At 39.4% G+C, this 26,770-nt stretch overlaps 1 protein-coding gene across 1 annotated transcript in view; it reads left to right on the forward strand.

Annotated features, from left to right (window-relative positions):
- Positions 1 to 26,770, forward strand: part of gabbr2 (gamma-aminobutyric acid (GABA) B receptor, 2) — a 229,682-nt gene that overhangs the window by 91,648 nt on the left and 111,264 nt on the right. The window lies entirely within an intron of this gene.

Genomic DNA, 26,770 nt, shown 5'->3' on the forward strand with positions numbered 1-26,770 from the left:
TGCTTCTGAAGGGGGACAGTGATGGTGGCCTGCCAGGTTTATACAGTTGTTAGGAGTCCAATTTTCTCTGTATGCTTTATAACACTGTGGGATTGGGAAAATGATTTTTCAATCACTAGTCTAGAGTACATTGTGAAATGACTACGGCAGCTAAGGTGTGGTTGTGTAGTATTTGTGTGAATGCTAATGTTCTTAATTATCTTAATGATAATAGGTGAATGATAAAGGCTTTGGTTGAAATGATAATAGCAGACTCATCAGACTTTTGCATTGTACTATATTTGGCTACTCATTGTCTCCTGTTTCTCCTCTCTATTACCAATGTCTCACACTGCCAGTGTTCATCTCTTGCAGTTTGCTAAGTCAGAGCCCACATATCTGTATTTTGGAATGACCTAAGGAGATCTGACAGGCAGAAAAAAGACCCAGCTGGTAGAACAGCAGAGTAACGGATGTTGTCAGCTTTGCTCTCATGTTGCAGTGCAGTTACTACAAAATTTGGGAATTTGTGGCTTAAATCCCTTCCACCTTTACCTTTTTCAGCCTCTCATGCCTCAACAGTTTCTGCTCTTCATCTGCGCAGCCGTGCGAAGGCTCGTCATTGCGTCCTAAAATAAGGCTCTCCAGTGTCTCCAGCACGCACTAGGCCTTATATAATTACCCAGCTTGTCAGCGCAGCCCCAGTGAGGAGCGTTGTGCGTGGCTGCATTACTGTTGCATGAGAAATCGTTTGGGCTGTTCCTGAACCTCGCACAGTCTCCAGATAGGGGCTGCTTCCTCCTGTATATTCTTTTTCTTCTTGAGTGCATTGCATGGCACAGTCATAAATGCTGCATATGCTGCTATATTTTAGGAAAAGCAGCTTCTGAAGTTTCCATCAGAGCAAGCAGGAGATGTATGGGCTCTCCAAGGAGGCAGATGCAAAACCTGTGTGTCAGATGCAGTTAGCAATATCACGTTGTCTTCCAGCATCTACAAACTCTTGTGTCCCGACACTGCCTCTACAGGACTGCCTCTACAAGAGCCTGCGCTGCTATTGGGAACATCAGGAATTTGTTGGAAAAAACAAAAAAGTATAAAAGAAAAAAAAGTAAAAAAGATAAGGAGGGCAGTCATAACCCAGAGTGTTGTTCATGTTTAAAGGATTTCCAATGTGGGATGCATATTCTCCAACATATTAGGCCTAGCTAGTTTTACGAGTATTTCAACACAATGTGATATGTGACCAATCACAGTAACGGGGAGGCGGGCCTTCATTGACATGTTGTGAATCTTATTTATTGTTGGGAGAATTAAAGTTGAACTGCTACCTAAACAAATACCACAGCTGGTATTTGACACTGGTATGTATCAAACCTTAGGAAGAAATGTCAGCAACAACAGTGCTCACTGTGATATTAGCAATTCAGATTTGTGTCTTTAAGCAATTGTCAGTGCACTGATAATGTACAGTCTTTAAGTGATTGGACAGTGCAATTTTACTGGACTGATGCTAGAGCTGGGCGATGTGGCCAAAAAATGTTAACATGATGATATCATTCTTCAGTATTAATCTCAACATTAATCACAATATTAAATGTTTACAAGCTAGCCTTCTAAAATATGCAGAATACACCAAATGTTCATCACTGTGCAATATTTCAATTTGTATTATCAGAACATAATATGTACGCGCATATTATGCAGATTACTTAAATCCACAAGGAAACTTTCACTTGCAGAAACTTACTTTGCACTGTTGTTTCAGTGCTTAAATTCTGACAGGGGGTGGCCATAGCAGATCAAGTAACACACCATCAGGTGCTTATATACTTATGCCAAATATATGTGCAGAAAAAAAATACACACCAATCACAGAAAGAACATGAGACTTTAACATTAATTTATTTTAATGGCATATTTGCCTGATAGTGTGCTGCATGACCAGACTGCTTCATTGGCGGTGCTAAGAGGGGATAGAAATGAACATTTATTGAACTCTATTGCCCAGAGTAGGTCTGGGCAATTAATTGAAAATTAATCGAAATTGACATTCATAACTTCTATATTGTCTATATTGATTATATAGAGTATTTTTATTCTGTTATGTCCCCACTGTGTGTTCATGTACTGTCCCTTTAAAACCACGATACCAAGCTGTAGTCACATGATTCTGCCCCTATCTGCAACATGGAAGCACCCTAAACCCTGAGGCTGACAAAGCAACTTGAACAGCTTGTACCAAAGAAAAACACAGCTCTGTTTTGACTATAATTAAGAGAACAATGAACAAACGTAAACGCTGAGAAAAAACATTTTCAGCGACCAAAGCAAAATCACACACCAAATATAAACAGTGCTCTAAAAACAAGAGAGGAACAAGCTCCTAGCAACATTAGAAAAAATATCCAATCTTTAGTACTGGAGCATATTTACAGTACAAGCCTCGTCACTGAAACAAAATAATCATTCATTAATCATAATTGTGGTACAATTAATCATGATATTGATTTGCGCTCATATCGCCCAGCACTGGTCCAAAGCTTATCATCTTTTTCAAGCCAAAAATGTAAGATTATTTTATTGTTTGATAGTGTACGCTCTGTGAACAGTGGAACAGTGCGATGTACTGCACTGACTACATACACATTTTAAACAATTACGGTGTTAATGTAATGGACTGATAATGTACACTTTAAGCAGTACGTTTTAAACTGACAATATAGCAACCTGATAATGTTGAGTGTATAAGCAGTTAACCTGATATTGTCTGTAAGCATTTGGACATGCAGTTTTCAGGACAACACTATGTAATCCCCTTGTACTTCAACCAAAATGAAGACAGATCGAAGTGTTTTCTCTTTCATCTTTGACAAGTTGCCATAGCTGATGCCATATGTCAGTCCAGGACCTCATTTGCATTTGAAGAGCTCTTCTCTTCTCATCATTACCACATCATAGCAGCATGTATCTCACCGGCGCTTAGGTCAAAGATCCGTCTGCACGCAGAATGACACGTAACCCAAACTCAGACCCCTGGCATGGAATAATCCAGCGAGCGTAATCTGCGGTGCTGAGGCTCTTGCATGTGGCTGGAAATTGAGGCAACGTAAGTGTCAGGGTTGGATATTAAATTCATGCATTATTCATGTGCCAGTTGCTGCTCACAAGGATTTGGCCCCTTCCCGCCGAGCTATGCATGACTCTCCTTCTGAAGCGCTCTCCACCAAAGCTGATTAAAGATGGTGAGCTTTTTTAAGAAATTCTTAAATGGTGTCATAGGCTCTGTGTGGATGAGGAGGTGTGGATGGGAGTGTGTGCTATATTTAATGATGCACTGGTACAACATTTGGAGGCCAACAAAAAAAGTATACAGCTTTATGCACGGTGAGGACATGTATAATACATGAGCTTTAGTCTTTGGGCTTGCATCAGCAGCTGCTGCTGGGTTAATGGCGCTGTTCAAGTTAACATGCATGGCTGCTTCCCCTCGGCCTGTTCACACACGGCACTGATTACACTACAAATACCACTGTCACCATGTGACTGTGAACAAGACATTGGGTCTTCCCTCAGTGACCTGGAACTTGGTAAGCGTGTGATGAAGCAATGGCAATTGGCCTTAGTAGCTTAACACACAAACACACACAAGCACCCACTGCGATATTAGGTATTCAGATTACTCTCTCTGAGCAATTGATAAGCAACATGCGCATTTAAAGTGTCTTTACAAAATCAAACAGCAAGAATTCTCAAATGACTAAATGAGTTTTTCACTACACATGGTATATACCATAGAGGCAAGAAGTAAAGGTTCTTATCCAGCTAGTAGAACAAAAGTCATTGCTGCTCACCAATTTCTTAACCACATGCTTTAATTGAGCATAACTGGGGTTGTTTATCATCTCCTGGAGACAGCACTGTCAAGGCCACATTGTTAAAACTGCTAAAAATATTAATATAAATTAAAATAGAAGAGGGCGGCACGGTGGCGCAGCAGGTAGTGTCACAGCTCCAGGGACCTGGAGGTTGTGGGTTTGATTCCCGCTCCGGGTGACTGTCTGTGAGGAGTTGGTGTGTTCTCCCCGTGTCTGCGTGGGTTTCCTCCGGGTGCTCCGGTTTCCTCCCACAGTCCAAAAACACACGTTGGTAGGTGGATTGGCGACTCAAAAGTGTCTGTAGGTGTGAGTGAGTGTGTCTGTTGCCCTGTGAAGGACTGGTGCCCCCTCCAGGATGTATTCCCGCCTTGCGCCCAATGATTCCACGTAGGTTCTGGACCCACCGTGATCCTGAACTGGATAAGGGTTACAGATAATGAATGAATGAATGAATAAAATAGAAAACATTCAGAGCAGTTAGCAACACTCTAATAAACAAACCAACTTTTTATGAACAAGTGATGATTATTTTTTTTTTATGCCTTGGTGGTTAGAACGTTCTTATCTTAGCACTGGGGTCTTGGCTTCAAGTCCTTCAAGTATTCATGTTCTCCCTGCAACTGCATGTCCAAAAACATGGAGGTTGTATTCATTCATTCATTCATTCATTCATTATCTGTAATTGCTTTTCCAGTTCAGGGTCACGGTGGGTCCAGAGCCTACCTGGAATCATTGGGCGCAAGGCAGGAATACACCCTGGATGGGGTGCCAGTCCATGGAGGCACATGGAGTTTGGATGAATTTGTGAATCAAAAAAGGAAAAAAAGAAACTGTCTTTGTGTGTGTGTAAAGGTTGTATGTGAATGAATGTCTGTATATGTGTGTATGTACAGATATGGATTGGCATTCTATCCTGGGTGAACCCCCTATTGCCTGATGCAGTCCTCCAGGTGAGAGTTTCTGGTTGAGAGTACATTGTGCGCATTTGGCTGCCACTGTGTGTGTGTTGAATGAAATGGTTTTCTGTGCAGTATTGATTGTAGAGTGTACTTGGGTATCTACGAAGGCACTATATACAGATCGACCATAACATTTTGGCCACTTCCTTGTTTCTACATGCACGGTTGATTCTCTCAGTTGTTTTAGTATGTGTCAGACACAGCAGCTCAACTGTTGCTGCACAGTTTGTTGTGGCTGTCGTCTAGTCCTTCATCAGTGGACAAAGGACAACAGTGGGCAACAGGAGGCTGTTGGCTAGATATTTTTGGTTGGTGGAATATTCTCAGTCCAGGAGAGACAATGAGGTGTTAAAAACTCAGAAGATGGTTCTTCACTATTTGCTAGCTCTGCAGTTTGTTTGCATGCTGGAAACCGTTCGAATGTTGGAACTGACTATAAATTCAGGAAAGCACTAAGTGCATGAAAGTAAACACAGACCAAATTCGCTCCAACTCAAGTAACAAATGAGTTTCAGTAATTTATACAGTGAAATAACTTACAGAGAAATTAAACTTACGTTCGGTGCAGCTGTTTGTTTTTTGTTTGTTTGTTTTTCTTTCCCTCAAACATACCATTCCACCTTAAAAGATTTAGAGCGTCTGAACATAAACAAACCTGAGAGAACTGCACTTCCCACAATTAAAGTTAAATGGCAGCTTCTCGTTTTTCAATCACTCTTTAAATTGTAAATTGATGAGTGTTTAATCTTTCAGTCTTAACACATGCATCTATTTTTCCTGAATTTTGCCGAAGTTACAGCCTTTTTTATACTTAGTCACCGCTTTTTAAGGGAATCATAGGTAATAGCAATTAAAATAATCTGAAATAACGTTGTCATACTAAGAATTTGTTACATTTTTTTGCAATCTGCCAAAGGACACTGTGGGTTCTTGCTTGTTTCAGCAGCTTTTTGTCTTCAATCTCTTCTTCAGGAATGCTCAGCAGGCTTTTGATCAGTTTATTGAACATGAAATCTCCAGAGCATCCCAGTTTTTGGCCCTGAACTCCAAAGTTGCTGTCGTTGCAAGTTTTGCCTCTTAGTCCTACTACGAGATGAAGCACCAACCACAGAGTTTTAGGCAATTGATCTGAGCATTTATGATGCTTCTGTAGACTTCTGAATTCATCCTGCTGCTGTCAGCAGTCACATCATCAGTAAAGACAAGTGAGCCAATTCTGCTGGCAGTTATACTTGCTCATGTGTCACAAATGAGGTGAGCTGTGCTTTCTTTTTACAGGTTTTCCACATTCCATCATCCGGTTACAAGTCCGTTCTCATCACATTTGTTCTCTGTGCAGTGAATACTACAAGGTTTTGGCAATTCAGCCCATCTTTGGTCTTTAGGGAGACAGACAGTAGCTTTACTAATGCCTGGTTTATGCATGACACGTTGCAAACTCTTGAGGGCCCACATGGCTAAAATTGTCACATGTACAGACACACCAGAAAACTTGCCCGATCTGTCCCTTCATATGTGACAAATATGTGTTGTATGAAAAGCACAAATCACATTGAATATGACTATTGAAAATCAGATTTTTAAAGATGTGGTATTTAGATCTGATCCATATGCGACTGACTGAACGGCCAAATTGGAATTCATGTGACATTTACATCCCTCTGGCCACTGAGAATGATCTTCAGACTACAGTCCAAAGCTGTAGTAACACACATTGGGAAGATTTTTAATCCAGGTTCCTGTCTCTCCTTTATGAGAAAAATATAAACAAAACGATGTTAATAAAACAAAAGCGGTTCTATATTTTTTTGTAGTTCTAATAGTTTATTTTGTTCATGTCAGTATGAAGCATCATAAATGGGGTTTATGTAACTATTAAACTTATTTTGTCTGCGCCAGACGTTTCCTTCTGGTCAGAGCCTCATCAAGCAGGTCACTTTAGAAGCTTGATCTGTTCAGACTTATGTCAGATATAGGTCACAGTATATAGACAGTGTATTCAGCAGAACAAAACATTCAGATTTAATAATGAAACTAGATTTTGGCCACTTTTCCTTGCTGTGTGAACACAGCCAAAGAGATTTCAGAAGAGAGCCTGTCGCGACTGTAGTCACGCCTCCAGTACATGCCACAAGTGAGCATAAACGTTTCTTCTTCGTAAGGAACATGTGCCACTTCCGTCAACATTTGCTCAAAACTCAATATGGAAACTATAATCCAGCCTTAAGCATATAATAAGATGAAGATGTTTTATTGATCAGATAATATAGATTTAAATCTCCTCACATTAAAGCTGACATTCAGTTTTTAACCTCATAATCAAACACAGTGAGCTGAAATACTGAGCAACAACAGAAAAATTCCCACCATTCAATTATGTATGGATTGCACTATAGACTCCTATTATTTGCATAATATCTCACAGCCCAGCTGATAGCATGGCTATCAAAGCAGATAGGCATATGTGCAAAGGTTGAATAGCATATCTGCTCAGTAGCCAATATCATTCATGTAAACTCAATTCCAGACATCATGCCTCTTACAGTGATGGTAGGACACAAAGCAATCTCTCTCTGGAATAGAGTAGATTGGAATCTGATTGGTTCTGGGGAAACTCACATGGCAGCAAGATGTCTGAGTGACAGTATCCATAATACGGTTAAATTTAGACATCACACAAGTCTCTAGTGTTCAGCTTTTCCCAAAGCTACTGTAAATTACAGCCAGTCATAATCAGAGTCTACAGAACTCAAGAATGACTTCATTGTTATACTATGTTTTGAACTTTGATATTTGCCCTTCACCAGCTATATGATATACTGTAAGTACTAGCAGGCCCTTCCTCCTTACTATGAGAGGACAGTGCCCCTCAGTTGGAACATGTCCCCGTCTTTAGTTTTGCGTTACTATTTTGTCCTGTAATGTAACCCTACACTATAATAGCCACCCATGGGAATTTGTAACTGAGCTTCTTAGACCTTTAAGTCAATATCACCCGACGTGAGCCACTTATAGCTGCATACTGCTGTCCCCAGTTCATTTTTTGTTCGATGTATGGAACATATTTCTTTTAATAGCCAATGTAATCTGGACCATTCCACCAAGGATATATACCTTCATCACACTAATAATGTGTAGCAAAATACTATGTCATATTGTGTGAGCAAGTTTACACTCTTGGCATTGTAATGCAGAGATTTGTATTAGACTTCTTTTTGTTGTTGTTGTTTGTGTTATGATGTTATAATGTCTTGGCTATAATTGGTTCATCAAATTATTCTGCATAATTACTTTGTTGCAGTCAGGTATGGTCACCCCCCTAGTCATCTAAACATGATTAAAATTATACTGGAGAATGTGTGTAGGTTATATACAAATCCTCAATTTTATATAAGGTTTGAGCATCCCTAGATTTTGGTATTTACAGTAGGTCTTGGAACCTCCCACTCCAGGGAAGTCAAGTCTCGTGTTATGCTGAAGTTGTTTATGTTATGTCTAGCAGGTTAACTTGTTAGCCTAATTTCACATATACAAGTTGTTCATTGGTGAAGTCACTTTTGTCTTTTCGCTTGATTCTGCCTCCAGGCCTGTGTACTGGACTGTTCTAATCCTTGATACTGTTATAGAGCCCAAAAACAGAAGGAGCATGTTTATCACGCAACACAGCTACAGTGTTAAGTATGTTGCATTGTACCATATTCAGTTTTACCTTCTGAGAAAATTGCAAATAAACCATAGAAAATATAGCAAGTCAAAATCCTGAAAGCCTTTTCCATTTTACAAACATCGTTTTAGTTCCACATTAAGTGTAATCCAGTGTATTTAAGTGTAAGTGTACTCTTCTGTGCTGAGTGTTTTCACTGTGGTCTGTAGTGTTTACTCTGAGTGTGAGGTACAAGTTTGGAGTGGTGCCTTTGGTGATTCACATCATCTCCAGACAGATCTTTCCATGGCTGGTGGGGGGGATGCCTGATGGACTCTAAATTGAATTACTGTTGGGGAGATGTGTAATATGTAGAAAGAGCTGTACCAATCTCTAAGACATTATAAATGAAAATGGAGGATTAGGGTTTTTTCTTTTTTTCTTTTTTCTTTTTTTTGTGAATGGAGAGAGGAAATGGGCCTGCCAGTTATATTGATTTCAAGGGAGCACTTTCACGGATATATAACCAATTACAGCCTGAGCCTCCAAGACTTTGGCAAGTCATTGTTACTTCTCAGGCACATATTATATTCCACAGCCTGCTACCCAAGGGTAAATATTCTTGCAGAAGAACAGGGGCGAGTCTAAGATCCTTCCTGCCCAATCTAATTGTGCGCCTTATAATTTTTTGACCAATGGGATGTGGTTGCTGCAGTGTCTTGTGGTTGCTTTTGGCTCTGATGATTCTCTAGCTAGAGGAATGCTCCTTCAGTTTACTCCACTTTTGAATATTTGTTTCTACACACGAGCTATGAATCAGTTCAATCTACACACCCCATGTATGAGGGTGTCACATTAATTGGGGGGAGGGGCACATGAATGACACACATGATGCATGTCACTTGTAATACTTGTATAGTAAATGTGATTTGTCATTTATTCTGTCGCTATTTTTTAATTAGATTGTTTAAATAAATTCTGGGTGGCACAGTGGTGCAGCAGGTTAGTGTCGCAGTCACACAGCTCCAGCGACCTGGAGGTTGTGGGTTCGAGTCCCGTTTCAGTCTCTGCTTAGGTTTCCTCTGGGTGCTCCAGTTTCTTCCTGTTGGTAGGTGGATTGGCAACTCAAAAGTGTCTGTAGGTGTGTGTGTGTGTGCAACCTATGATTCTGGACCCAACGCGACCCTTAACTGGAAAAGCGGTTACAGATAATGAATGAATGAAAAATAAATTCCAATGGGGTTTGAAACAAAAGATATGTACATGTGTTTTGGGGCAGGGGGGCTCAAATATTTTTACCTACAAAAGCAGGGCACTGTAGAAAAAGCTTGTGAATTACTGCCCTAGTGTTTGTTGTTCACTTATAATTAAGTAATGTTAAATTGTGTTGCAGAAACATTCTTCATCTATAAGCACACTCTTCGAGTTTTGTTCTGAGACACACATCACATTCCGGTCATCACGGTGTTGAAAATGTCCCAGAAACAGTTATAAAAGTTAAAACAAAAACAAACAAACATACAAAAAAAAAACAGTTTGCATTTGTTTCCTGTGTGTATCTATATTTTTTGGTGATAAGTTGGGAACCCCTGTGCTGGAGCAGAGAGTCAAAACAAAATAAACTGTTTCTCTGTCCAATTAAGGAAGCACCATACTATGTCAAGTTTACAACATTTTTTTGGAGAGAAGACAAAACTGGGTTGAGCAATTTGTGTCTAAGTAGCATAATAAAAAGATCCCTGCATTTTTGGTAATTATCTAAAGACTGAGTTAGGGACTGGGAGGGTCTTGAAAAGAAACACTCAGCTTATAGATGCATGCTTAATGTGATATATGCTATAAAGTGTTTACTTCAACAGTAACCTGACGACAGTCCATCTCAAAAATGGATTTTAGTTTCACCATGCATTAACGGTAATCGCTGTCTACACATGTATGTGCAATTTGGTGTTTGTGGGTGCGTTTGTATGTGCGTGTGCGTGTTCAGTTTTGTTTGTGTGTATTTATATGTGTGACGATCTTAGTAGAGAAATAGTAGCTGATGTAATGTAATCTGCTCACTCCCTGAAGGAAAGAGTGACTCGGAAGAGGGGGGGTGGGGTAATAATGGTTTCTACAGTTCAGCATCTGCTCATTAATCTTTCATACAGAGCGATCTGCCAGCAGCAGGAACACAGTCCGATTTCAGGTTATGCTATCAAATCTCAATTTATAAATAGAGATAGTTATAGAGTGTGTGATGGAACACAATCATTCATCTCCCTTTGAGTACACTGCTTTCATTTTTTACATCTGTTTAAGGCCCGGTGTTTCCTGTGCAGAGATAACAGGTAATTTGATGAACCTCCTGAAAAACTGCACAGGTAAAAATCAATAGATGTTCTTAGCAGAATTAATCTCAGTGTTGAGGTGCAATATTAATGCCGTTAATAAGCACAACTGACCTATGACTGTTTCTGCTGATATGATCCCCAAACCCATTCACCTCACAAAAGTGCACATGTAAATCATCAAGTGCAGGAAGTCATTAGTTGATTTTACTGAGCTATGGTGTGCATGGTTTTGTGGCAGATCCCCTCTACTTGGATATCTTCCTAATAGCAAAAATGTATGGTCACGATATAGTAAGGCACGGGGTACAATGTAATTAAATTATGATTGTGGGCATGGCAGCAATATAATTAACCACAACATGTATCACAAATTAATTATCTCCCTACGCCTTAATAAATTGTGTCCGTGTTATATTTATTAATAAGGGATATCAACAATGGGGCTCTGTATTTGTTTCTGTGTGGGGCAATAGATGAATATATAATTTTCATTAGCAGGTTTACTAAGCATTCATTCCAACAACATAAATAGTGAATCATATTGCATTTGTGTGTGATTATAAGGGCAACACACAATCACACACACACACATTTGTCTGTAAGTTTTTATTCACTGTTTGAATAACTACAGAAACTCATTTCATTGAGTTTTGTAGTACTTTCATTCAGTGTTTACTTTTATGCATAGTTAACTACAGACTTAAATTCAGTTCCAGAGTCAGTTCCACATTAAATATTATGTAACTGCAAAAATTTGTCAGTTTTACCTACCTACGGAGCAAAAATAGTACGACATCCTCATCTCTTTATACGGTTTTTCCAGATGAATGTTTCTTGGCCATGGCTCAGGCTTTATGCATTGGTTTTTTCCCTATTTAATGGGCTAAAACTATATACAGACACTGGAATTTTTTCCAATGGCAAACTCACAGAGAGCTAGTAAATAGAGAGGAACCATTCTCTGAAGTGTATAATAAGTGTTTTTTTTTTTTTTTATCACCTTTAATGGACTGTAAGAGGTCCATAAACCTTATCAGGCTTCCACATGGGTTCAAAGTTGGTGACATTCCTAAAACTACCAGAAATGGGAGACCAATGGGTGAGTCTGCTTTAGAGTATCTACCCAAATATCACAGAGGACATTATATTGGATTGGAAAACGCTGTTTGCCATTTTAAAAATGTAAACTATTGGCTGTAGCCAAAATTTAACAATGCAATAAAATCCTTATTGCAAACAATGTGATGTTTCTTTTAAATAAACCTACAGTTAAAATGACATGCAGTTTTTAAACAGGAATCACTGGGTCATCTCTGAAGGCCTGGAATGCCCTGAGGCTTCCCTTATGTGTATTAATATATACTAAATATACAGCACACTTTCCAGTTTTTCAGTTGAACACTCCACACTCCCACACTTCACCATGTGCCCCACAGAGCTGAACACAGAAAGACATCAGAAGTGTATAAATTATGCATCTACATATTGCTGATCTCCTGCGAGCTTTGCCACACTCTTTCAGCATTAGCATGCTAGCGCAGTCAGACAGTTTAGATTTCATCACACCTGCACAGGCTAAGCTTTTCAAACTTCCCAGTCTACTAATTGTTTCAAAGAGTTTCTAATATATGTGCTTTGCAGGCATATGGAGAGAGGTTTCTTTATTTTAAATGCATTTTTAATGACATGCACTTGTACTCTGAGTGCAGGAGGGGGATGTGATTCTTCGGAGGAGATCAATAAGCTAATAAAATGAAGGCTCCTGAGCACTCCTTCCTTGGTGAAGGAGAAATCCCTTCCTCAGCCAGGGAAGCGGGGGATCCTGAAGGGCGCCAGAGTCATGTGATCAATACTCCTGGGCTATTACACCAGGTCATCCACTCACAGGGCCTCCCTTTTCCACTGGAAAGTGTCAGTAAAAGCTAATGCTCAGTGCTGATTTGCACTATGGCCTCTCCAGCTTTTTGCTGAAACACACAGCAGCCTGATGGCTTCTCTGCTGAGAGAGATGTTGTTGTCTGGGTAAGAGCATCAGCCAGATGTCATAAATGTAAACGTGAATATATACGTCCTCATTTAGCCTGGTGTGCTGGGTTAGTTCACTGTGAATGTTGAATGTTGATCTACACAATAACTGCAATTTTAGACTTGCTTCATATAAAGCTAGAGTAAAAAAGTATTTGCTCACTTTTTAATTTGGATACAATCCTGGTACATGCAGCTCCCTGCGTGCGGGGTGCGTGTGTGTAGCTTTGTCTCCTTGACGTTGCTGATATTGCGTTTCTCTCAAGCTGTGAGCGTGCTCATTTCAGATGCCATATTTTTTGTCTCAGGTCTGGCAAAATTTAACCTCCGGAAATGACAGCTACAGCTTGCTTTTATTATTATCCAGGACTCAAACTGCTTAGACAGCACACATAATGCAGATTGTGGAGTCCAGAAATATGTAGACCTGTAGATCTGATGGACCATGGGTCTATTGATGATAATGGAGAATATTCCAGAACCTGGCACTTGAGCTGAGTTCAAAACAAGACTGAACATATAGTTATTGAGCAGTTATCACTGCGATGTTTACTCACCCTGGACTGAACTTAATCAGGACATTTGGGGTACAGGGCAGATGCTTTTATCATATATGTAGCATTAGGAGCCTTGCCCAAGGACTGTTCTTGGTGAATATTAAGGTGAATTTGAATTACATTCTTCCATGATTTTCATTTTGAGATATAATTAATACAATGTTTTTTTCCCTTGCCTTAGAAAAGCTGCGAGTTATTGCTTTTGATTTACTGTAATATGTCATTGTAATTAAGTCATTATTTATTTAACAAAGTAAGTTATTTAATGTATGCATCTGATTTACATTCTGAATTGATGATGTGGTATGTCTGTATGCGTTATAAATTACAATGTAAAATCAGGCAATGATCATCTTTCTATAAACATCTGTAAACACAGTTGTAAGTTGCTAAAATGAATGATAAAATCAAAATAAATAATTAAATTACCAACATATATTTGACTCTTCTAACTGAATTGCTTCACTTGTGTCTGTGAATGATGCGTGGTATAATTTTAGTATTGAGTTTCAACCTATATTTGTTATCACTGACCAGTTAATTCTTAAAAAAATATCTCACTCTTGTAAATTCAGTGTACATATTTTAAATAACAATTAAAACTCTAATTTCTAATTACTGTACATCTTGAAAATAGTAAGATGTTTCAATGTCATATGCAGTAGCTTTCTGAGATGTAAACATTACACACCAGAAAACGATTTGGTTCGATTTGTATTGTTGCACAAATAACGTGAAATAAATAAATAAGTAAACAACACAATGTGACATAACATCTTGTAAGCTGAAGGGAGACAAGAAAAAACGCCGCGCCCCTTGTGACCCCTGTTCATGCTGGAAAATAAAGCCATGAAACATGGGCCTGCTGGTCATTTCTGTGGCAGCAAGCATCTAAACAACCTGCCAGATAGATCGTAGTAATTGGGGTTAAATGGCCTCAATTAGCACTTCATTAGTGGAAGGCGCTGTGCTGCATGCGTGTCTGGTCAGGTTCTGTCCTCTGAATATTGGGGTACAGATATAAAGCTCTGATACCTCGGACAACTGCTGTCTTTTTCTGTTTCTACCACAAATCTCAATGTCCCTGTGTCTCATGTCACATAGAAACCAGTTGGAAGTGTATGCTCAGACTTGGCAGGTTTGGTTTAATTAAAAATAATTATTTTTGTGGTTAATCTGTTGGTGCAGTTTTTATTTATTTATTTATTTATTTATTATTATTGTTTTTAAAGGAAGCAGCATGAGAACTGGAAGTAAATGAGTGGACGCCAAATTAAATGACTTGGTACACATACATATGCTCACATGTTCGTTATACTATATATTACATAGACCCATTGATACTCAAGGGAGAGAAGAGGGTAGCATTCGCATGATTTGCAAGCACTGACTTTCACGGGAACAGCTCTTCGTTGGGATCAGACCAGATGGTCTAGCTATTGCTCCCCTTGCACATCAGTGAGACTTGGGTGCCCATGTGCCTGCTGCTGTATCACATTTTCTCTTTCACAATTATCTTTCCACAGTTATCTTTCCTTTCCTTATTTCCTTAGATTGTTTTTGGCAGGTATTAACCATTGCATTCCCCTCACTGTAGTTTGACCTGTAGTTTAGAAGATTATGGCCATCACAGCTTTGCTCTGGTCCAAGTCTCTCACCTTTATCCTGCTCCCAACACACTGACTTCAAAAACTGACTGTTCACTTGCCTTCTAGCATATCCCAAGCCTTGACAATTTTCAAAGTAGAGAGAGCAGAGTTATTCATGCTGCCTGTCAATGGTTTTAATCTTGTGGCTGATTGGTGATTAAGAGGCATGTTTTACATGTGGTCAATTTGAGAATTGTGTTATTTAAATTGTCAGAAAGAAGTAAAATGAGAAGGACCTTGAAATGTGTTCCTCCTGAGCATCAAGCTGAGCTATCATGCTGTGTGTCAGATTCCTCTGTTGCATGTTGAATTGACTCAATATGGACTTTACACTCCTCAGACGCTGATTAACATCTTCCACTGGTGTGAATATCTTCTCTATCTGTCGTGAATTGTAAAAGAATGGAGTAGAACAGAGACAGTGAATGGGATTTATACTCCTCTCTCATGTGTTTGTTTGACTGTATTGGTTATGTTCAAGTGTGAGTGTGTGTAAATCTCTATTTGATAAATGCTAATGCTGAAACTAGCTGTTTAGGGAATTCCACTGGAATCATTAATCAGCACAGTGACCTAAGGCCAACACACTAATCATGTTTTATCGATGTCCCATAAACCTCTGTTTTCTTATGTTTCCCCTGTGGAGAACTAATTCAATTCCACTCCACATCTGTAATTCAGAATCTAGCCATTTTGTCTATCATAATATTCTAAGTTTGTGTATGCTTGCGCGCGCACACACACACACACACACACACACACACACACACACACACACATATATATATATATATATTCACACACAGAGTAATACCTTGACTGAGCTCGTAACTCAATTTGCTCATATGTCAAATTTAATTTCCCCATTAAAATGAATTGAAATGTTATTAATCCACTCCAACCCCCCAAATAAACCCTTTTTTATGTGTTTTTAAATAAGAAAAATTGTCATTTAAAAATAACAAATAATGTATAAAAAAGAATAATACATTATAAAAGAATAAACTGGTTCTATTAAGTGTATTTACCTTGAAGATCGGACGAAGATGCTTGCGGAGGTGGAGGAGATTGACAGAGGAAGTTGGGAGAATTTTTCTTTTTGTGCTCTATCGCTTAGACTTACTTACTATACACTTACTAACTTACTCACTATACACTTAATGCTTCAAAAAAAGAGCAATACAACAGAGAGGCACGGCAAGATGACCAAGTGGACTGAACACTTGCTGGGCTAGTGGCAGGTGGTGTAAGATCTTGGCTCACATCTTAAAGCAAAAAAATTGACAGAGCGATGGCTTGTATTTTGAAAAATTCGTAGGTTGATTCACTTGTAAGTTTCACTGTGTGTGTGTGTGTGTGTGTGTGTGTGAGTGTGTTTCTCTGTGTATTTTAGCCCAATTCCCCCTGCTCTTCAATATGCTCAGGGTCAGGACTGGCTGGATATTTTTGGTTGGTGGACTTTTCTCAGTCCAGGAATGACACTGGCGAATTTAAAATCCAGAGCAGCACTGCAGTGTCTGATCCACTTGCACCAGCATAACACACCACTAACACCACCACCACATATACCTGCTCTGTGGTGGTCTGGTGGATGTCCTGACCATTTAAGGAGCAGGGTGAAACAGGGATAAGGACGTATGCTGAGAAACAGGTGGACTACAGTTTGTAATTGTAGCACTATAAAGTGCTCCCCTGTGGTTGGTGAAGCTGATAAAATGGATAAGGTGTTCCGAATCCAGTGATCCTTCAGTTTATGTATCAGAGGTCTTGGAATCATGGTACAAGCATTATGCCAGTGCAGAACAGCGATACTCAGAAGTAATCCATTACTTTATACATACAACTGTAACGGGAATAATTCACTTTTTTACCTCCTGGAAAATGAAATCTCACCACTAATTACTTTTTTTCGGTTATTATCCAAGCCCACACATCTGTAACAGCTGTGCACAGAAAAACCTGTTAGTCATTTATTTGGAATTAGCCAATCAAAGTAAACAGTCTTTAAAAAGGCCTGTCATTGTCCCTAATTTTGTTATGCTTGATTAATATTCTGAATAGATGATGCTCCTTGACACAGGCAAAAATATTCAGTAAACAGTAGCTGCTTTAAAACTTACAAATTAAATACTTTGGGCTTATTTGATGTTGCAGTGTTAGAGATGTGTGAGTAACACAGGTAACTTTAAGGTAAGTTTTGGTTGGTCAGTAATCCAACATGAGGACAACATTTTATTTTTTATTATTTATTTATTATCCTTTTTTTAGTTTACCTTATACAGTTACAGGAAAAATGTATTACTTTAATAAGGCACTATGCACAGCAAATTCACCAGTGTTAGACACTAACACTGTTAGTGTAATAATTTAACACTCTCAGTGTTAACACTAATAGTGTTGATTTTACACTGGAGAATTTGCTGTGTGTTACTGTAATATGGTGCTTTGTACTGTGTTGCCTTCAGTACATCTTTGAAAATCTACCTTTACATCATTATCATCAAAATGTGACCTCCGTTTAAGGAACTGGTCACTGAATAAACACGCTCAATTAATTCTGGCTTAATGAAGCTGATGTCTTGTGCTGTGCAGGTGTATGTTAAGGTCAGACAGGGCCAGTGCTTTGGATTATTGAGCCTTTGAACAGATCCATCACCCTTCATGGTTCATTCTGAGAGTCTGCCTCCTTTACTGATGCTGGTGCTTATACTGGGGAAGGCTGGCTGCTGAAGGGTCAGATGTCAAGGCTGTGGGGCTTAAGTATGAACGCCTGCTTTAAAAATCCCATTTAACCGGTTTGGCCTCCCCCTCACCTCAGAGCTCCAGGTCGACTTTCCCCCTGGAGACACAGGCTGCCTGTATCACTTCATTTTTTATGAGGAATTCCTACCGGTGTTTACAGAACCAGCATCAGAATATTGTAGGTTTGCCCCCTAATACATGCCTTCCTCCAAAGTGCATGGAGCCAGTCACCGCGTGTTTCCCAGTCACTGGCCACGCAGCAGTGCTGAGCAGCTGGATGCACACCGAAGACGCTGCCAACTGCCTGATGTGACCAAGCACACACCCGATTGGCTGGCACAGCTCGTGGTTCCGGGGACACAGGCACCAAGCTGTTCTTCATGCCCAGGGAGAATATGTGTGAAAACCACTGGCAGGGCTAAAGTAAGGCAATGTCTGCCATTTCAGTTTGACGTCATGTTCCAGGAGTGGATTCCCAGGCTATGTTTCTTTTTAACCCTTCAAATTACAGCATTCTACAGCTGTTTTTTTTTTAGCAGTGGTGCCAGAATTTGATTTTCATTTATTTCCCACTCATAGCTTATGAAAACACTACATTAATATTTGTAAATGGTGGAAGAAATGCTTATATGAAGTTGTAAACATGCATTACATTTAGAGCTGGGCAATAAGTGCGTGTTTGTACAAATTAAACTCGTAAGTCAAGGTATTACTGTGTCTGTGTGTGTATATACAGTATGTACATTACTCTAATTCATAAGGAAAGATTTCACTGGAACATTAAAATGTTCTTACCACAAAATGTAATGATATCTGTGTCTTGTGTAATTCTTAGGGCATTACCACATCAAGCGTTTAAAGAAGCAGAAATGGTAAAAAAAAAATAGATGAAGAAGAGTTTAAAATAATAAATTAATAAATAAAAAAACACTCCTAAGTGCTGAACTGTAAATATATTGCACATAACCCATAAGAAGGCTTAGAATAGTGCCTGTAACAGTGAGAAAGCCAGAATTTTTTCAGTTTTGCAGGTTCATTCGTTCATTGTCATTGTTCATGGTCACGGTGGGTCCAGAGCCTTCCCAGGAGGAAAATGTTCTGCCCTTGGGAGTGTTTATTTAAGAGAAGTAGCCTAATCTATGGCATCGGATCCACTTAAAATTTGTGTGAGGAAAACAACAAATAGTGCTCTAGCAAACAGGAAAATATTTCCCAGGAGGAAAATACACATACAGGTATTCATACATAAGATTCAATAACTGCACTCTGTCCATTTTATCAGCTCCACTCATTATACAGGAGCACTTTGTACTTCTATAATTACAGACTCTACTCCACCTGTTGCTCTGCATACTTTGTCAATCCACTTTTATCCTGTTCTTCCATGGTCTGAGACCCCTCAGGACCACCGTAGACCAGGAATGATTTGGGTGGTTGATCATTTTCAGCACTGCAGTGACCCTGACTTGGTGGTAAAGTCTTAGTGTGTGTGGTGTTGGTACAAGTAGATCAGACACAGCAGTGCTACTTGCTCTGTGGTGGTCCTGTGGTGTCCTGGCCTTAGAAGAACAAGCCTAGAAGGTTTAGCAGTTTTTTAGTTTGTTCATGAAGCATCATTAAAAAAAAAAACGTTAAATGGATGGAAAGCTGGAAAGACAGTAAGTTGTACATTGTGGAGTTTTGTCTGAGGATATTTCAAGGTTTATGTACTGCTCTGAAAGTCGCTGAAAGAGAGAGTCGACTAAGAGGTTGTTGTGTTGGCCTGTCAATATTTCATTCTGTGAGGTCCTAGTGCTTTGGAATTGGCTGGAGAACTTTAATGAGAATGAAATGCTGTCTATTGACTGAAGCAGGCTGAGAGCATCAGGAGAAACTGCTTCACCAGACCTCACAGGGTTGGGGCAGGCTCGGAATACACAATGTCTCTTCTCCACTGGCCCTGCTTCAATTTTTCAGCTCCTTTCTTCTTTCACTCTGTAGCACACACACACACACACACACACACACACAAAGCATCAGGATGTATTGCACTCTCTCCCTCTTCACCTCTCAAAGTCATTTATTATTTTCCTTCACCAAAAAAAAAAGCGCCATCTCCTTTATTGGTCTTATTAGCCAAGCTGTGTGACCTTCCAGTCCCATGGCTGTGGAGCTGAGAGGTGTGACAGGCAGTGGCTTCTCTCTAGTTTTAATTAACGCTGGCACCGGGAGATTGATGGAAAGGAGACGCAGGTTGTCAGAGCGGCGCTACCCCTAGAGGGGGGTGTGTGGTGGGTGGGAAGGGGGGGGGGGGTGGCAGCAGTGGCAATTAAAACCTTGGTGAAGCGGTAAGATGGAGGGACAGTGCAAGGGAGGAAAGGAAAGAGGGATTAGGAGAAGGATGGAGAATCACCTGCTGCTCTTCCTCACCACTTCCCAGCCGCTAATAAAGTATGCAGGGCCATGTGCCTGACTGCTGGTGTGTGTGTGTGTGTGTGTGTACTAGGTTTTATATATTTTCAGGATATGCACTGGCTTTGATGGGAATTGTAGATGGAGCTAAGCCACAAAAACATGGACCTGGATTTATAAACTGCTCTTTAGAAATGCACCATATTTCATGTATTCAAATAAATATTATTTTTTAATTTATTTATTTATTTATTTTTATTATTAAAGTTGGGATAAGGTGCGGTGCACGGTTATATATACATATAAATATCATACACATTTCTGTCAGTATATCATCGCTGTCCAAAAAAATAAGATCTCCAAAATAGTTACTTTGTAAGAACATTTTTAATGGATGTCAACATAAAAAGATTATTTTAAAATAATGGTGGCGCATTTCTATGCATGTGTGGTAAACATGATGTGGTAAACTTAAAATCAACAAAAAGGAGATGCATGGTTTTACTTTGGACATTATTGCTGAAGACGTGCACTTTGCAGAGGATTGTAATGCAACATGAAATTATTTTATGGCTGCAATGAAAAAGTGTTAATGACTAAATCAAGTGTTCTGTTCCTCACACAAAAACAATGTGTGTGTACATGTGACTATATTTGTAATCCATGTGAGACATACATATTCCAGACAATAAACTAAGTGTAATATAAATAGACATATGTGTCTGTGCATGTGATTTTGTGTGTGGGGGTGGTGTGTGTGTGTCTGTGTGTGTTTGTGTGGGATAGTATATAGAAGTCAGATTTGAATCAGATGTGTTCAGTAATGCTACATGATCCCATGATAGCTCCATATACAGAACAGCGTTCTCAGTAAGTGCATTTGTGTGTATCCCCCCCCCCACCACAAACACACTGTGTAATGCACAAGTGTATTTATGCTTACGCGTGTGAGACAGAGCCCATGTGCCGTAGCAGAGAGAGAGTATTTGATTAAAAACAATTCCTCATAATGTTGTTGTGTAAACTCATGCCCTGCAAGACTACAGCAATCCCCGCTCCGTGGAGACTTGGCTGTTTTAAATAAGATGTTCTGGGCTGCAGGTGTGTGGAAGGAGCCTGTCTAAAGCTGAGTGTGTGTATGTAAGGAAGGGAAAGAAGCCTAATTCTGTGTGATGGCTTTCTTGCCTCACCCTTCCATCTGAATAAGTACTGCCTCTTCCTAGAAAATGCAGGAAAAACTGGATGAATCTCACCCCAGAAACGAGGGCTCACTGCTCAAAAGCTCTCACTGATGCAATACAGGTCATTACACAGAGTCAGAGAGGACACTGATCGCTTGATTGAATTTTGAGGAATATCTGTACATGGACAAATGAGACAAAATTGGCATGAAGCAATTCAAACATAATTGCACCCTTGGAATACCGGATATTGTATAGTATTCACAAATTATTATATTTAATAAATGTTATATTATTAATCCACCATGAAGGAAATCTCATTCAGTCAAAGACAAAGAGGAATAAAAAACCTTTAAAATAATTTCTCCCAGTGCCCCTATGGGATTGTAGTGTTATGTTAGCATAAAATTAATAACAGTTTATATGTACATTTTTGCCATTCTTAAAGAAACATGTGACGACATCCATGTCTGAGGCACATATATATGTTGTGGTTTCTTAATAACTCTTTCAGTAAAGAGCCCTGCAGAAGAGCTGCTGACACTGTTTTCTTGACTGAAATCTGATTAAGCTACCGCTTGCATTTACAGTCACTGTTGTATCTAGGAAGACCTAAAGTGATGTCTTGTCCCAGTAATTGGTTCTACCCATTATATCCAACTGTGATTTCTCTTCCATTTCCAATTATGTTAGTGTTTAATCTGATGTGTTGGTCCAGCTTCTAAAATGTCTTAATAATGGCTCATCTGCAGCATCTACTTAGATATTATGGTGGGAAAAATCTGAATTTGATGCTTTTCCATTGGCCATAAACTCTGTCAGTAAGTAGTGCAGAGTTTAAACACAGCAACCACAATGATTCTATCAAAGAGAATATACACATTTATGACATTTCAACAGGGCAAATTACAGTTGTTATCATGTTACTAAGATAGGCTAATGCAGCATTTGGAGTCTTGCCAAAGGACACTTATTAGTTTAGTGTGATGTTCCTGCCTAAGTGGGCAGTGCCCTGAGGGTTCCCCGCTGTTCAGAACACCCTTACAATTCAGGCTTTTTATTTTATTTATTTTTATTTTTATTTTTTTTAGTACAGACAAATACAATCAGGTTATTCTGGGAATGCATTGTCAGCAGCAGATAGCGTCTATGTTGTAAAAGTATTAAGATGAATCTTGGTGGGTAAATAAATATCCCCGTTATATAATTTATATATTTTATAATTATATAATTTTTAGCTGAAAATTTCCTTCAGTTAGGAGTTTGAGCTGATTTTGCTTTGCCCTAGAGAACAGTTTTGGGTCTTTAATTTTAAGGTGGGCTTTAGTTTAAAGGTCATGTCTCAGGCCCTGGTGTTACCCCTTCCCCCAGTGTTGGTGTAGCCCCAGCTAAACAAAGTTTACAATGGCCTCCCAAAGACCCCTTAAAGCTCTGTGAGTCTCGTGGGTGGATTTGGATTTAGCAGAACCGGCATGATAAAGGCCCTCCTCCTTCTTAATTGACAGCGTTAATCCCTGTGTTTGGAACAACAGTCACATTGTGGAGCAGTAATGAATGATGGGATGGGTAGCAAGGGGGCTACTAGAACTCCTCTCAGAGCTGTCCATCATTTCTGGATTCTTCACACTAGAGCAGGATTACATGCGTATGATGCAGGTAAACCTCCATTCACTGCGTGACACGAGTTGTTCCTGAGGTGTTACATGTTTATAGAAAGTCTTTGGTTTTGGATATTTGATTCTAAATGGACTTTAAATTGTATTGAGGTTGTTGTTGATGTTCATCAATAGATGATTAGTTAAGGAGTTCTTTACTCATGAGTTCTTTAAGAAAGCAATTGTATTCTATTGTGCCGTCTCTCAGACGAGCCCTTTACGCTGCCAATAATGGTGAATGTATAGATGGAGAACTTGGAGGACATGAACATAATCCACACTGATAAAACTGCTTACATGAGTGTATACTACTGTAGTGTGCGATTCAGAGATAAGGATTACAGAGCCACATGGTTTAAAAATGAAATTACACAGAGGTCATCTCTGGGTTGACTTGTGATTAATGGAAGGCAGAGCTTTAGGATAAATGCTATGTACAGTATGGTGCAAATTCATAGGTCCTTCTTGCGTTTTTTTTTGTATTTTTTTTGTATTTTTTTTTCAGTGAAAATAGGATTTTATTCAAATTTTAACTTATCCATTTTGAAATGTATTCAATTCTGAAAATACATGTGTTAGGGTTAAGGATCTGCTTAAATTATTTTGGGAGGCTTGATTTTACATTTTCAAACATCTACAAGTAATTTCTCCACATATCCAGAGTGTAGTATTAGAGGTTGTTGCCACTTTCTGCTTCTCACAGTATAATGCCCCTTTCACACATGAACTCCGGAAAATTTTCTAGAGAAACTCCAGAGTATCGGGTCAAGAGATGTCCCAGAGTGGTCTTTCATACATGCAGGGCACAGCAGGAGATTTTCTGCCTCAGGAGTGGTCTCGCAGCAGGAGATGAAACACATGCTTTAGGCGTGGCACAGTGCCTGTGCAGCACGTGCAGGAGAAACTCCGAAACATTTCCCGTGCTGTTCTCAGAAGTTCTGACTCTGACTTTACCAAGAGTTTTTACTAGGGCGCGAGGAGGATATAGTCGCGTTCGCACATACAGCTCCTTCTCACATTACGCACATGTCTGAAAGGGGCATAAGTAATCTCAAACCTATTCAGTAATGCTGATGTCAGGAGCTGCCAGTCCGTTGTTCTGAACATGTGCGACTTCTTTTTTTGACTTCTCTCAGTAATGGCTTCTTAGCAGCTACACAGACTTTCAGACCCAAACCATATTTTTTGCTTTGGTTTCTCAGTATAAGGATAAACTCTGTCTCTGTGTCCTGTTTATTTTTTTTATATATATATATAATTTATTTACTTATTTTTAATAACACAAGAGAAACCCCCCACATGAGGAGATCAGTGCAGATCTCCTCAATATAAGTGAGACAGGAGGAGGGTGTGATTAGTGGGTTAGAACAATGGCTCGCTAATTTGCATATTGTGACATTTCATCATACAATACGGCATGGAGACCTGTAGACCTGTCATCGGTGCCGAATAGCAGATTTTATACATGAGAGGCAATGCAGAGGGGAAACTGACCATAACAGTGGGAAATAACAAACGTTGACTTTACACCATCATTTTTGCACCAGGTTCTGAATTTCTGTTCTGTACGTCTGGTATTTCAGCGATGTGCTTTTATGAAATATCTTCTCTTCTCATATCTCTTAAACACTCTGAAGCTTTTTAAAGACTGTTAAGTGGGGACTTTGTCTGGTGAGCAGAGGCTACTGTCTGTCCAGATTCCAACATGCTGCCAGCTCCTGCTAATCATTGTCATTATCAGCAATCTTACTGTCTTATCTCTCCTAGCACAGCAATTAACCCACTGTTGATTAGCATCAATAACTTTCCTAGAAGACACAAAATCATTATATTAGATCATTCCAATTTCTCACTGCTGTGAGAGCACCTCCTGTCTCTAAAACAACAACTTATCAGGGCTGGCGGAGAATGTGCCGGCTTCCCACTGTTTTAACCTAATTATCATGAAAGGAAGTTATTATTTTTGCTGCTAGAACTTTTGAAACGTTTAAACAGCATAAATGACAGTCAGACTCCAGAGGGAAAGGCAAACTGTCAAAATCCAAACCTGAATGCATATTGTCTACAGGCAGGATTGTGTTTGACAAAATGGCTGATATAAATATAGTATTTTCTCACCTTTTTTTCCGCCACAGCAGCTTGACTTGTCTATGTCTTTAAATCATGGACTTTTATTACCCGCACTGCTGCGGTGTAATTGAATTTGTCGAAACTGTCTCCGTTCTCTTGTCTAAATATTTTTAGTTCTGGTTCATGACACGGTTTAACAGAATGCAGTATGGAGAAGTGTTGCTATTCACACGTTCAGCTGTCAGGGAGTGTGGACATCAGCAGGGTCTGGTGAACTGAAGAAAAAGGGCCTAATCTCACACTTTGGAACAAATAGGAGATATGAGCCCACCGGCCTTTACGAAGAAGCGTAGATGTTAATGAAGGTAATTCTGAAATCAATTTAGTCAGACCATCTCTCCTGGGCTCTTCTGAGGTTTTTGCACCCGACAAAAGTGATTGTGTGCATTAATCTCAGTGAGAAGCAGCAGGGGAGGGTGTGAGAGTGACGTTGTTAAGCAACAAGAGAGAAGACAAGACAGATGACGAGATGTGATCAGTGAGATGATGGGTAATTTAAGCAGCGCTGTCTTCTGAACGCTCTTGCTTCACACTCCCTAACCTGAGAAGAAACAAAGAGTGAGAAATGAAAGCTCTTTATCATTAATTGCTGTTGAAGCGGGCCTGAATGCAAAAACCGAAAAAGTGCGGGGAAAAAGGATCAGGTGGTGTGCGCTGTCACTCAGGAGGCCAGACGTTCTCTCTATTCCCACTTCATTCTCGGTCGGTAAATATACAGAGGTACACCCAGGACACCACAGACTGAAACCCCCTGATTACATCACCACTTTCACCTATCAAATGAGCCAGAACTTAGAGCAGATGAGGCACATTTCCCATGTCCTACTTCATGGCAGCAAGGTCAATAATACAACATACTGCAGAGGCTAAAGGTCAACTCCATTTCAGCTCCCATTCCACTCTTCTACGATGGGAATGTAATTTAACTTTCAGCTGATTCAGTTTTGACCAATGGCACTTTTTTCAATTCTCCAAACACTTTCTTTTCAAGTCCTATGCTCTAGTGGAACTGAATAGAACAGACCGTGTCTTCACTCTGGGAAAGCCTGCTTGTACACTAAAGTCATTAAAGACTCCATTAAGGGGGCATGCAGGCCTAAAACTAGAGTTAGATGTGTTATTCGGTGTCTTATGTATGATTTAGCATTTACATCCCTCAGCCCTTTTAAAGAATCCTTGAACTTTTATCATTTTAATGTTTTCATCTCAAATGCTTTTCTACCCTGTCAGTTTCTCTAACCGTGGCTTCTAGCTTGTTGTCTTCTTCATTTGACATGACATTTGTTGAGTAATCCTTTCTCTGCTTTGTAATGATAATTGCTATGATGATTGTTGCTAATCTTAGCTCACTACAATATTTAACTGGATACAGTTCAGTATTTATATTTTATTATATTGATCCAATATTTCTAGCATTAATATTGGCAATCTGGTCACGAATACCTACATTACAAATTCTGCTCTCAAACTCCTAACTGAAGGAAATTTTCAGCAGTTATAAGGGGGATATTTATTTATTTATTTATTTAAATTATTAAGCAGTAGAGGAAAGTTTGATTGTGGTCCATGTGTTCCTGTAATTTCAGCACCTTTGTCCACATAAGGAGAAACATATATTATATAATTCTTCAATATTATGCAAAGACCT

This window comes from Hoplias malabaricus, chromosome 6, assembly GCF_029633855.1.
Source record: "Hoplias malabaricus isolate fHopMal1 chromosome 6, fHopMal1.hap1, whole genome shotgun sequence".
Taxonomy (NCBI): Eukaryota; Metazoa; Chordata; class Actinopteri; order Characiformes; family Erythrinidae; genus Hoplias; species Hoplias malabaricus.